A 14,192-nucleotide genomic window follows, 5' to 3' on the forward strand; every position below is an offset into this window, starting at 1 on the left:
ATACCTAAAATTTGCAAAAAAGAGTAGATCTTAAGGTAAGTGTCCTTACCACACATCATCATCATCATCACCGTCATCATTATCATCATAAAAGGGGCAGAAGGAAACTTTGGGAGGTGATGAACATATTTATGGCCTGGGTGATGGTGATGGTCCCACAGGTGTACACACATTCCAAAACTTCTGGAGATGAATACATTAAATATATACATTTGTAAATATATATGGCAATCATTCATCCATAAAATGGTTTTTAAAATTAATATAAATGCATTTACACTTTGACCTTGGCATCTTACTTCTGGGACTTTACATGATAGATACTCCTGCACATGTACAAAATAACTTGTCAGTTATCCACTGCAGCACTATTCCTAAGAGAAAAAAATCAGAAACTTCCCAAATGTTCATCTGTAAGGGACTGATACCTATATTGTAATAAAAAAAAAAATGAATGAAGAAGCTGTCTACGTATTGATCTAGAAAGATGTCCAGGATATATTATTAAAAGTAAAGTCAAAAATTACAAACATACTATGTTGCATTTATATAAGAAAGAAGTGGGGACAAGCAAATAAATCCATGTTTATGTTTCCATTAAAGAAACACTGAACAGATTCTAAAGAAAGTAATATATTAATAACTTGTTACCAGTATGAGGTGTTGGGGTACGGGATGGAATAGATAGAAATAAAGCTTCACCTCAAAGAGCACATCCTGTGAACATGGGTCATGGGTAGGAAAGGGCAGTTATAGAATTTTTTCTCAGGACTTTTAGTTCCCTGGTCCTCAGGGCCTCCTTAGAATGCCTTCTCATGATATTATTCAAATCCTCCTACTAGCAGAAGTCCTGGTCACTCCCCCTAAATTCATTGACTAATGGAAGAATTTTCACCACCTCTCCTAACCTTCAACTCTCTACTCAGTATACTCAACTCAGTATAAGCTAGTTTGGAAAGAGTTGTTGTAAGATGGGGGGGAGGGTAGTAGGTGATCTCTTAGGACTAATGGTAGGAACAGTGTTAGGTCTAGTTTGCTTTAAATAATTAACGATACCGATCTTGTCTACAGACTGACCTGATAGATACCTGAACTCTCCCACATTCTCTGCACCTCTTCTTGTCACACCTGCTACTATCACCAGCAAGAACAGAGTGGGGCCTTGAAAACAGGGAAGAACACAGTGTCCTGCCTGTGCTGAAAGAGAAGAGACCAGGAGATCACCAGCTAAGGAACCAGGAGGGTGAGATACAACTAGGTTGGCAATGAAGTTACCATAGAGACCTGGGAAGCCAGAGGACTCACACATGAAGCCAAGAGACTGTCCCATTCCATTCACCACAAAGTCTCCTAACACCTTTCCCTATATCTCCAGAGGCCAACCTGGGGAGGAGTAGGGAGAAGAACGGGTATCAGGAATACAAGCTTTTGGAGATTACCAGCTCCATTGCATTTAACAAATTGAACTCATTGTAGTGGCCCCTACTATTCAGCAGTATGTGGGTTCTTAATGAAGATGAAATTATTAATAATTATAGATAAAAATTTTACATGCAGATTACTTGCACATCGGAGTGTAATATGAGTGAGTTTCCCTCCCCTGCTGCATTGGGGATTTGTAATCTGTTACCAACAGCCTGGATTTCTCAGGGGGATCCTGGTGGATTTTCTGTCTGGGTGTTCTTTGCCAGGCTGGCTTCTCCAGCCCAGAGGCATGGCACTCTGCTCTGGCCATCATTCTTTTACTCATTCATTCATTTTTCTTCCGATCGTTATAGTTAATGAGGACAGCTAAGGCAAAACAACAAGAGAGGATTCAGAGGCAGAAGTGCCAATGCCAGACTCAGAGTCAATCACTGTAACCTGCTCTGTTACTGTGGGCAACTCCTCAACTTCTCAGAGTCTGTTTCCTTATCTGTAAAACAGAGATATTGTAACTAGTCTTGAACAACTCACATTCGTATTAAATAAGATAATAAATGTGAAAGATCTTTGTGCATTTCAAAAAGCTTTGTAAACTTAAAGCATTGTTATTCTGAATACTAAAAAAAAATTACCACCAACTGACTGCCCACTAAATGCCACCGGAAGGTGCAAATTTGAACAAGACACATTCTCTGCCTTGAATTTCTGTAGTCTAATGCAACCCTGTCTTGGGCTCACCTTGCTTACTCTCTGTGTCCTGCTCTGCCTTATCAGAAATCAGTTTATTTCACACTGGGAAAGAAGGTTTAGACTGAGGAAAATTACAAGGTTTGGCTCCAGCACCTTATCCTGAAATGAGTCACTTGATTATCTACAGTTTGCTAATCCACAAATGCAGCACCTACACAAAGAGCCATTTCCTCAGGTATCAGGGACACAGGAAATATAACACAGGCACACACAGTGTCAGACGGGGCTAGAGACTGAAATGAACCTGGCAGAGAGCATGTGCCTCTCCAAACTCCCATCTTAGAAATCGCTGTTATGCTCCAAAGTGCAAAACAGAATCTTTAAAAATTCCCTTGCATGACATTTGTAATATTGAACCTAAATCTCCCGGCTTACTTACTTGATTCAGTCAGTATTTGTCCAGGTAAGCTGCTGCTGACATTAGGCAAGATGGTTGGAAAATAGTTTCTCTCTCTACCTCATTTTGTTAAAATCATACATACACATGCACATTATGTGTATGTAATTTTATACTATTATAATACGACATAATATACATTTTAAATTAAGCATGAGAACAAGCTTCCCATCAGTCCTGCTGTGCTTGGGTGTGGGAACAGTGAGTTCAAAGGAAGTAATATGTGAATTAAAGAGATCTTAACTGACATCACTGCACATGTGTTACATGTTAGGTTTAGGGGTCTAACCCCTTTATGCCACTCTAAATATCTATAAAACCAGAAAAACAGAGGTAAAAAAAAAAACTATTTGTACAAAATATTAAATATGTATATGTGTGTCTATGTCTGTTTGTGTAGTTTTTTCTCTCCAGCTTCCATACCCAAGATGAAATCAGGTTCAGGGCCGGGCGTGGTGGCTCACACCTGTAATCCTAGCACCTCTGGGAGGCCGAGGCGGAAGGATCGTTTGAGCTCAGAAGTTCAAGACCAGCCTGAGCAAGAGCGAGACCCCGTCTCTACTAAAAATACAAAGAAATTATCTGGCCAACTAAAAATATATATAGAAAAAATTAGCCGGGCATGGTGGTGCATGCCTGTAGTCCCAGCTACTCAGGAGGCTGAAGCCGAAGGATCGCTTGAGCCCAGGAGTTTGAGGTTGCTGTGAGCTAGGCTGACGCCATGGCACTCTAGCCTGGGCAACAGAGTGAGACTCTGTCTCAAAAAGAAAAAAAAAAAAGAAAAGAAATCAGGTTCAAAGATATTATTTTTCTCAAAAAGGAAAAAAAAAAGAGAAAACAGACAAGGAGTTTTCTCTCAAGAAACTTTGCCAAAGGAGGAGATAATTAGGCTTCTTCTCTCTGGTAAGACATGCAATTAGGAGCAAGGATCTGATGCTAAGGTACAGGCAGCTGCGGGGCCAGTTTCACTCTGAGACCACGTCTTAGGGAGGGCATGGGCCATGGGCTTCTGACTGTTATGGAATGAAATCAGGGTAAGAGTGTAACGAGGCTCAAACAGAGGTCTAATTAAATATTAAAAGCCAGTTCAAGGAAGAAGAGGGTAACCTTTCTTTCAGAAAGTCTTTCAAAATTATTTAATTCTTGCTCCAAATGCTATTCATATAAGTTAAATTTTACTGTTCAGGCTAAACAAAGAAATAAATGTATTCTAAAGATGGCTGACCAGAGACATCAGCAACTAGACCACTCGGAAAGAAGGAAAAGTTTTAGATAAAAACGAAAAAGAAAACATAGAACAGGTGTCATGCTGAGAGGAAAGTGCCGAACCTACCAGAGAGCCCACAGGAAGAAGTTGCAGAGCAGAGCAAGGAGCAAGATATCAGCAGAGATCAACCTCGCAGAGGACTGGATCCTGGCAAAAAGGGTAGGCGGGGGGCTTTGTTTCTCCCTCCCTCCCATCTCTGGCAGTCAGGAAGCTCTTGAGCTGCTGGAGAGCCTCTCTACCCTCATGAGCCCAAAAGCTGCTTCTGCCAGTGAACTGGGAGCTTCTTGAGGACAAAGCACCAAGCTGCCAGCCCCGCTGGGGTCACTGCCCAGCTCCACAGACCTGAGCCGAGATGTCAGGCACCATATTGCTTCTCCATCTACTGTGCACCTGTGTCCTCCCTAGGGACCTTCAGCCCCTCAGTTCTCGTCTAGCTCATCCCCACACAAACATTTACCAACTCTGGCCCAGACTGCAGGAAACGCAGGGGCCAGTGGATCCCTGGGGATCTGCATGACCCCAGAATTTGAACATTCTGGGTGGGCTGCCTTCCAGAAAGAGGGACAGAGATGGCCAGAGTGCTAGCTGTCCTCCTTTCAGACTCTTTGTCTCCCCTGGCCCTCCCCCACCTACAGTTGCTGAGAGAGGTGATTGAGCCGGGGCTGTGGGAGCGGCTGCTTCCCCTCTCTTGCTGTGTCTACCAAACCAAGGCTTCCACAGAGATGGGGCTCACACCTTTCCTCTATATTTTCACCAGTGTAGTTCATCTTGTTACCTCCGCCCACACATTCTGCCCTGACACTGCCGTTGGAAAGCTTCTCTGTCTTTCCCTGTCTCAGCCAATGTCACTGCCTTTATGAAGCCTTCCTTGATCATGTCAGACATATGGGAATTATTCCAACTTCATTCAACTCCCCATTAGGGATTGTTTATACATTTTCATGCCAGTTTTAAGATGCTGCCTTGTGTCATCATGAATTGTGATATTGTTTTGTTCCCATTATAGATTGTGAGCTCTCTGAGGGCAGAACTAAACTATTGATCTTTATAGCTCTTAAAAGGCCTAATATTAGTACAAGTCCTGGGACACACATAGTGCTCATTACCATATTTGACAAAAGGACAGGGCTGAGAGATCCTTAGTATTTAACTCCTTCATTTTAGAACCAGCCCATAACAAACAGATCAGGAATTGAAAAGAGATTCCTTTATAAAACATCTAAAACCTCTGCCCAAAAAAAGGAGGAAAGATGAAGGCTTATTAGGATACAGCTTGACAGTACATAAACATGCAATAAAACTAGTCATAGCTGGCTGACATCATGCCAAAATGGAAAGTGCTTCAGCAAGAAAACCAGCTACAAATATCTTAGAATTCTAGTCACTTTCCAGCTGTGTAACTTTGAACAATTTCCTGTCTACTCTGAATCTCACCTATAAAATAAGGCTACAAGTCAGCTGTAAAACCCGCTTTAGAAATTGCAATTAACATTTTGGAACATTATAGTTATTCAGTAAAGGGCAAAATGACTACAAGAATTAGAAAATCAACCACAAAGTTGAATGCGTATTACTGACCCTCAGCCTGCAGAGGCATGAAACTGCCACTTGACGTAAACATCTCTTAAAAAAAAGAAGCTTATGTTTTTATCTTGTCACCTGAAGGATTCATTAGGCCTTCAGAAAGCACCTTTTCCCCTCCATGAGAATTTCTTTTGCAGGCTGTGCAATTATCATCAGAGTTAAAGATGATAAAGCAAATAACAGGAGACTGTAAATAGCACATCCAAAGGAAAAAAAATTAAAAGGAAAGTATGCACCTAGAATGAAATACCTGATGATGCTTCTAATTAGAGAGGGAGGGAATAATCAGGGATGGTGCTGAAAGGAGGCATAGGGCCTGCAATTGCCACGATGAGAAGGGAGTTGGGGAGTTATTTTAGCTGAGACTTGCACCCATCCACCCAGCGCCCTCCTTCCCAGAGAATATATGGCAGAGTAGAGTGTGAACATCTCTGGACCTTAGTTAGCATTGAAATATTCATCACTCTGTAATCAAGTATTGAGCACTAGTTAGTTGCAGGTTTGAGAAATGGAGAAGTAAAGATCTTGGTCCCTGCCTTCAAACAATTCATAGTCTGGTGGAGAAACAATAAAACAGTAACAACAATGAAAACAAAGTATAACAAGAGCTATAATCACACCATGCCCAGGTACAGTAAGGACACAAAGAAGGAGTTCCAATTCTACTGAGGGTGTTCATGATAAGACAAAAGTTATGTTTAAATTGAATTTTGAAGATTGAGCAGGAGGTTCCTTAGGAAGGCAGGATGATACGGGGCACTCCAGGCAAGAGGAGCCATGCAAGCAAAAGTATGGTGGCCTCCCTGTGACCTCATGCATAGTCTAATTCCTGGCAAATGACATGAGCACAGAAAATGCAAGAGAGCAGCAGACAGCAAACCACATGTGGGCAGGGAGCACACACTCGTCCTTCCTTGTGTATCGTCCAAGCATTGTCTGGCACACAGCGTGTTCTCAGGAGATGAATGTTATTAAATCCCATGTTATCTGTAGGCTTGATCTCTCTGTCTCGTAGGGCAAATTCAGATGTACACTTTGTCTGTGGTCAGGAGGAAAAGACTAATTGCCTAAAGATGATCTAATAGCAGGGAAATCAGGTATGGGTAGAAGGAACTACACATATCCTTCTCTAATGTATTATTTCTTAACTTGGCATCCTCAATGACTATGAGAAAAAAAATGGATTTTATTCAAATTGTAAAAATAATAAGTATATTAGAATAACCACCCTTATTATCAAGTTTTATGATGCAATTTTGATAGTCAAGTTTTGTGTTTGTAATTTTGAAAATACTGATGTCAAATGATCAGCCAAAGTGGCAGCTTTAGACTTCTAATTCAATATTCTCTAAGGTCCCCAAGTCCTCAATTGAAGAACAACTTTGTCTGATGTGAGGCCTCCATGGGAGATGAAGATACGGAGACCCTGAAACAGGAAGTAACTGTGTAACGCATCCAGCTACTCAGTGCGGGGCCTGGCACCCAGGTGCTTGACTCAGTGGTTGCTGGATCACTGTCCAGCCACTGCTGCTCTGAACAGGCACCAGAACCATGACTTTGGGATCTCCAAATACAGACCCAAACTTGGAACTACCTTATAATTCAAAATGGTGCAATTGACTTTCACAGTCAGAGTCTCAGTTTCTGGTTTATCTTGGACTATGTGTGTTTCCTGCCTCTCTGAGAAACAGGCAGAGCAGGTCAGGATAAAGAACTCCAGCCTAGGGTAATAAAAATAGCGTTTTTAAAAATCGCATTCTCTGACCTTCTCATGGTATGGAGGGATTTTTACTTACATTATGTGGAAACGATACCATGAAACTCCTGACTCTAAAGAAAATACTGCTTTTTTGTTCACTGAAAGGGGGTAGGAACGGCTTTCCTGTTGGGAAAATTTAAAAGCAGGCAATCAATTTGTGCTGTGTTCTACATATATTTGACAGCAAGTAGTCACCAAATAAATGATAAATAACAAAATGATATTACATAAATGACACTGAATGCAACAAATAACTTAGAACTGGGAGGTGAGTGAGCCACAGGGTGTGGGGATTTGTGCAAGAGAATGTTCAGCAGAATCGCCTGAGGAACTTGTTGAAAAATGCAGACTCTGGAACCCCACCCCCGATGCCCACAGGCAGAACCTGACATTTATAAAAAGCTTTCCAGGTCATTCTGATGATTATCTTTTCCACAAATATGAACTCCTGCCTATTTTTTAGAGCAAAGGTTTCTAAGATAAAATGATGGAATCAGCTATGGCAATTATAATCCTATACAAAATGCAAAACCTCCCAAGATCAAGGTAATTGGGACCATCTGCCCCTTTCCTTCATCCAGCTGTTTCCTCTGTTTGACAAACTCCTTATTCATTCACTGAACATTGAACAAATGATCATTAAATTCCTACCGTGCTACACTTTGGGGTACAATAGTGAATATATGTAAATGGCCATTTTCTCATGGAGCCTGTATATCTGTCGCTGGTTTACAACAAGAGCTATATCCAGGACTTTTTTCTCAATTTATAAACTTGACTTTTTTTTTCCCCTGGCACCTCGTTTGTCACATTTGCTACAGACAAGCCTTCTTGGCTTAATGGGCCAAATGCTGGAAAATAACCACCACCAACAGCTCTGGAATTTACATCTCCTCCACTCACGACAGCAACCACTTCCAAAAGAAACTCACAGGCTCAGCGTGGGTGGGTACCTCTCCTGGACCAGCCACTGTGGCCTAGAGGAAAGGAGTCACATTACAGGGGCCTGATGCTCCCATGGACCTACGTCCTTGGAGAGGGGTTGGGGCAATTCTGTCAGAAAGAGATGACGAACAGACAACGCAATACATTTCAAGGGCACTTCTCTGAGGACATGCATGCACTTCACAACACGATTGCCATGCCATTCGTTTGGGCTGCTCAAAGTTTTATTCTGCTAACTGTCTGAATTTTGGCTCTGTTCAGATAATTGAGGGTTGTTTTTTTTTTTTTTCATTCTTTGCATTATTCACTCATAAAACCTTTATTGGGCATTGACCTGACCCAGATCCTGGGGGTAAGAATAAGAAAAAGGAAGCATCACATTGCTCCTCTTGGAGCTCACAGTTTAGTGGAGGCAGCAACATGCACACACATATTGATAATTTAGTGTGAAAGAGGTAAGTACCAAGTACTAAGGAAACAAGAAGGAAATTTAGGGAAATTCACAGATTTTTCTAAATGGATCCTAAGGGATACAGGAAGTTTTCTAAGTTGAGTCGAGTGAGGAAGTGCCCAGAGTATATTATGGAAACAAAGTTATATGTAGCAGAAGGAAGTTTCGTGGCAGAGATGTAAAGTAGTGACTACAGATGGATGATTAGGGGAAAAAAGGTCACTATATAAGTGAGTTCCCAGCCCTGCTATTTATGAGCTGTGTAAACTTTGACAAGTTACTAAAATTTTCTGCACTTACCCCATAGGATTATTGTTAGAACTGACTTTACTAATGCATGTGAAGTATTCAGAATACTGCTGGCATATCTAGAGAGCTTAATAAATATTTTACTGTTATCATAATCATCATCATCATGATTTCAAACAAATCTCCCACTCCCAGGTGTGTTGATAAAAGTCTACTTGTGAGAGGAGAGCCCATTTTGTTTATCATCACACCACAGAGTTTGTGACATGGACTTTGTCCATGGTAAAATGTAGTAAGTTCAGAGATCACACGCATTAGATTGCTGACAAGGTCATGGTGGATTTCATAGGATTAGCAAAGAAAGTTCCTCTGCAGCGTGACCTCACTGCTCGTGACACCCCATCCCACACAGCAGCAGGCCCAGGTGAGGACACCTGCTCCTTTTGCACAGTTGCAGCCTCTGATCATGAGACGCTGGCTTCACTCTGTTTGCTAAAACCATTACTGAGTACACCAGTCACTCAGCCCAGCCCCCACCATGGAGACTATAAATTCAGATGCAACCATTTTCTTCCAGAAGAATATTCCAAAGTATGAGCCAGTCTTGAAAAGCACACCACTCATATTCTTCCTACCTATCTACTGTGAAGAAGAAATAAAATAACAAGTGTGAAGCATATAGTCAATAGCAGAAATCCCATAAACATGAGCTGAATGTATTTTTCATTTTGAGTGTTTAGTCCAGGAGGTGCCCACGATGCAGAATTAAAAACCAACACTGGAAGGAGGCCAGTTTAAAATTCACCTGATTGTTTCCTCAATGCCTTTGAATTCTTTTTCCTTTTGAAGACGATAAAGATTTCAGATAGGTTAGTGATCATGTTCTCCTAGTTTTTTGTGCATAATTGTGTTTTTTTAAATTATTATGATAAAAGAAACACTCACTACTGGTAAAATTATCAAATGATAAAATAAGGTAGAAATTAGAAAGTAATAGATGCTCCCAGCACTCTGGGAGACCAAGGCAGGAGGAATGCTCGAGGTCAGGAGTTCAAGACCAGCCTGGAAAGGAGGGAAAATGGCAGACGAGAGGCAGCCTGCCAGCAATCCGCTCCCAAGGAAGGAAGTGAAAGGTGCAAGCAGCTGCCTAGATATGGATTGCTCACCCCAAAAGTAGCATTGTGAATTCACAGAGAAGCAACGTGGGACATTCAGTGTGGAAAGAAGGTGATGGGGTGATACAGACACAAAGATTAGAAAACATGAGGAGAGCAACAGATAATACAGCGTGGGAGCACCGTGCTCAACTTGTGGTCCCAGTGCGGTCTGACCTGCAAGAACGCACCCACCACCCCACAGACCTGCTACCTGCTCAGGCAGGGACACGCCTGGAGTCGGTGTGGAGCCGTTGCACCAGACCACAGGTGCTGTGGAGATGAGGCAACAGCTAGGGCCATCTTTGACTCTCAGGTGCACCATGCCAGGTCTACACCAGGCTGAGGAGGGACTGGACTGATCTGCGGCTTCCTTGAGCTGTGCCCTGGAATTTAGAACCAGGCACTTCACCCTTAGACCACAGCAGGTCCTGCGAGTGGGAATTGACTGGAGAGCAGCAGACACCGATCTGAGAGGCTCTGGGCCACCACTTCAGCAGGTTCTGGGTGGGCCATGGAGAGCTGCAACCCCTGCATGTCTGACCTGGCATCCGTGGGACCCTTGTGCCTAGGAGGCAGCCTGCAGCCTGCTTGGCCCCAAACCCATCCTCCAAGCCCCAGCCACCTCCTGCCTGTCTGGCCCTGACCCTGTCCTCCAGGCCGGGTTGGCCCTCCATCCACACTACCCAAGGCTTGGAGGCTCTGGTCAGAGGCCTATCTTCCAACTCCATTGCAGTCTTGGCTTGGAGGCTCTCATGCTGGGGAGCAACAGGCTCTGCCCTGAGAGCCCCCAGGCTACCCCTTCAGTGGGTCTTGGGTGGGACAAGGAGAGCTGCGACCTCTGTACACCTGACCTGGTGCCTGTGAGACCCTTGCACCTAAGAACCAGACGGCAGCTTGCCCAGCCTGAAACCATCCTCCACTCCAGCCACCTGTTGCCTGTCTGGCCCTGACTCTGCCCTCCAGGTCAGGCTGGACCACCATCTGCACGCTCCCGAGCTGCTGGGATGACCTTCTACCCACATGAACTGAGATATTGCTGCCACCAGTGAGTGGAGAGTTTCTTGGGCACAGGACACCAGCCTCCCAGCCTCTCCAGGGTGCCTCCCACCACACAGACCCAAGCCAGACAGCAGGTGCCATGTTGCTTCTCTACCCACCATGCACCTTTGTCCTCCCCATGGGGCTTCAACCCCTCAGGTGCTATCTTGCTCATCTCCACACAGACATTTCCCAACTCTGGCCCAGACTGCAGAAGTCACAGAGGTCCAGTGGGTCCCAGGTGATCTGCATGACTGCAGATCCTGGTCATTCTGGGTGATCTGCCTCCCAGAGAAAGGGTCGGAGATGACCAGAGTGTGGACTTTAATCTACCCAGACTCTTTTTGTCCCCTTCCACTCCCCCACTTGTGGCTGCCAAGAGAGACAATTGAGTTGCCACACACAGGCTTCCACAGGGAGCGGGTCTCAGACCTTTCCTTTTGGGATCCTGCAGCCTATACTGCTCAGGGGTGCTCAGACTGTGAGATCGCTGCCTGCAGGCCCTCCCTTCTCTTCTTGCCTGGCATCCCCATCAGACATGGTCACACCACGAGGCAGAGGGACATCAAACCACCTTGGGCACCTGTGAGTGACTCGAGACCAGTACCCTTTACCCTAGCACAGTCAGGGATTGATCTCCAGGGCCTGCAGGCCAGATCCTGTACACCCAGGTCTTGATCACCTTGCCCAGGGGCACAGAGGGGATATTTGTGAATTAGTCTCAGGAGGTGCAGGTGCCTGCAGGGCAGATCAGGGGGCAGAATGCAGTGTGGGTCCTAGCTACAGTGTGCACGTGGGGCACCCTCCTCCCACAGGAGGGCCACACTCCCAGTGTTAGGTTGGGACAAGGAGGAAGGGGAACAGATGCTTTGTCTAAAGGAGGTTTCTACTGAGAAATAGATGGCACTAGGAGATGCTTTGTCTACTAGAAGGAACAAATTAATCAGAAGGGGGGCTTCCAAGAAGGAACAGATGATCTGTGAAGGGATCCCCAAGGACTGAACAGATGTTTGGTCTACAATAGAGGGACTCCAAGGACTAACTGACCAGAAAGAGGTAGAAAGGCCACAAAGTGGAGATATGATGAAGGCCACAAACGAGGGTCTCTGGATCATGTGTACATGTATCCTCAAGTGACCTACCCTCATTAACATAGTAAAAATCACACCCATCTGCACCATGACAGTTTACAAATACCATGGCAACCCCCAGAAATTGCCTTACAAGGTTAAAAATGGGAAGGGCTCCCAGTTCTGGGAATTCTCCACCCCTTTCCAAGAAAACATGAATATTCCACCCCCACTTAATATAAAATTAGGGAATCAGGATAAAAGAGAAAATCCTCTTAAACTCAGGGTTTCTTCCATGTGAGGGGGTTGACTCATTCCTTCTCTGGAATGTACTATGCTTTAATAAACTTTGGCACTTTGCTTGCTTGCATCTGCTTTTTCTGTGCATTTGCTCTATCAGCTCAGTACCAGTAACCATTCTTTAGTACTGGAAACCAAGAACCGGGGAACACAGGGACCTGACATCTGGTCCCCACACCTGACACCAACTCAGGCCAGGATCCTGGGCAGGGAACCTCCTAGCCCCCAGCACAGTCATGGGGGAGCTCAGCTGGCTTGAAGGCCTGCCTGGCAGCAGAGGCCCAGCAGAAATCATGGAATAGGGAAGGGTGGAAAAGAGTGAGGCCTGCTCCAGACTGCTGGATTGCAGGTCTCAGACAGCCCTGCCCCCACACGCAGACTTTCTGGTTGAGTGGGGCCACTTCAGCCCCTCCCTGCAAGCTTTGCACAGAAGTGGAGAGCAGACCTTTTGACCTCTGCCAAAGCAGATCCCCTGCCAGAATTTGTGGAGCTTGAGGGCAGGCTTACCCAACAAAGCCCATCCCAGCCTCACTCCCCAAACTGCTTCTCCTGTGGTGGAGAATAAGGACTCACCTGGAAGTTCCAGGACTCCACCCACAACCTGAGGCATTAGAGTGCTTCTCCAGAGGAACTAGAGCTGGTCACAAGACCCAGAAACAGTATTGCAGCTTGTACCATCAGACAAGTGCCACCTACTGACACTGAGGTCAATCTGCACATCCTTAACAGTATTTACTGTCTCTATCATAGAGGGTGTGGTTGATTCTCACCCACAAGTACCACCTATGGACTCAGACATTAAATTGGGTGTGTCATTAATTAAATAAAAGAAAATCCAAAAGTAGGAAGCAACAGCTTCTCCAGATGACAAAGAATTCCAAAAGTATGAAGAATCAGAGTGAAAACACACCCCTAAAAGGGAACACCAGCTCTCTAGCAATGATACCATCCAAAAACAGAATATTGAAATGACAGATAAAGAATTTTAAGCATAGATTGTAAGGAAGCTCAATGAAATACAAGATAAAATAGAAACACAACATAAAGAAACCACAAAAACAATGCAGGAAATGAATGAAAAATTCACTAAATAAATTGAATTATTAAAGAAAAATCAAACAGAACTTCTGGAAATTAAAAATTCATTCAAGGAATTACAAAGCACAGTGGAAAGCCTGAAGAATAGGTTAAATCAGGCAGCAGAAAGAATCTCAGAGCCTGAAGACAACACCTTTCAATTAAATAAGTTAGTCACAGAGATAGAACAGAGAAATAAGAGGAACAAACAAAGCCTACAAGAAATATCAGATTATGTAAAGGGTCTAACATAAGAATTATAGGCATCCTTGAGGGTAAAGAATACAATACACAAGGGTTGGAAAATCTACTTAAGTGAATAATTGAGGAAAATTTCCCTGGCCTTGCTAGAAATCTAGATATACAGATACAAGAAGCTCAAAGGACTCCTGGGAGATTCATCACAAAGAAGAAAATATCATGACACAAAGTCATCAGACTGACCAAAATAAATATTAAAGAGGCAGTCCTATGAAATGTAAGGTGAAAGCAGCTGGTAATTTACAAAGGAAAACACATCAGACTAAGTGCAGACTTCTCAACTGAGACCTTCCAGGCCAGAAGAGACCAGGGCCCTATTTTCAGTCTTCTCAAACAGAATCATGGGCAGCCTAGAATGTCTTATCCTACAAATTAAGTTTCATATATGAGGGGGAAATAAAGACTTTCTCAGACAAGCAAACACTCAGGGAATTTTTCAAGACAAGACCTGCCCTGCAAAAA

This window comes from Lemur catta, chromosome 7, assembly GCF_020740605.2.
Source record: "Lemur catta isolate mLemCat1 chromosome 7, mLemCat1.pri, whole genome shotgun sequence".
Taxonomy (NCBI): domain Eukaryota; kingdom Metazoa; phylum Chordata; class Mammalia; order Primates; family Lemuridae; genus Lemur; species Lemur catta.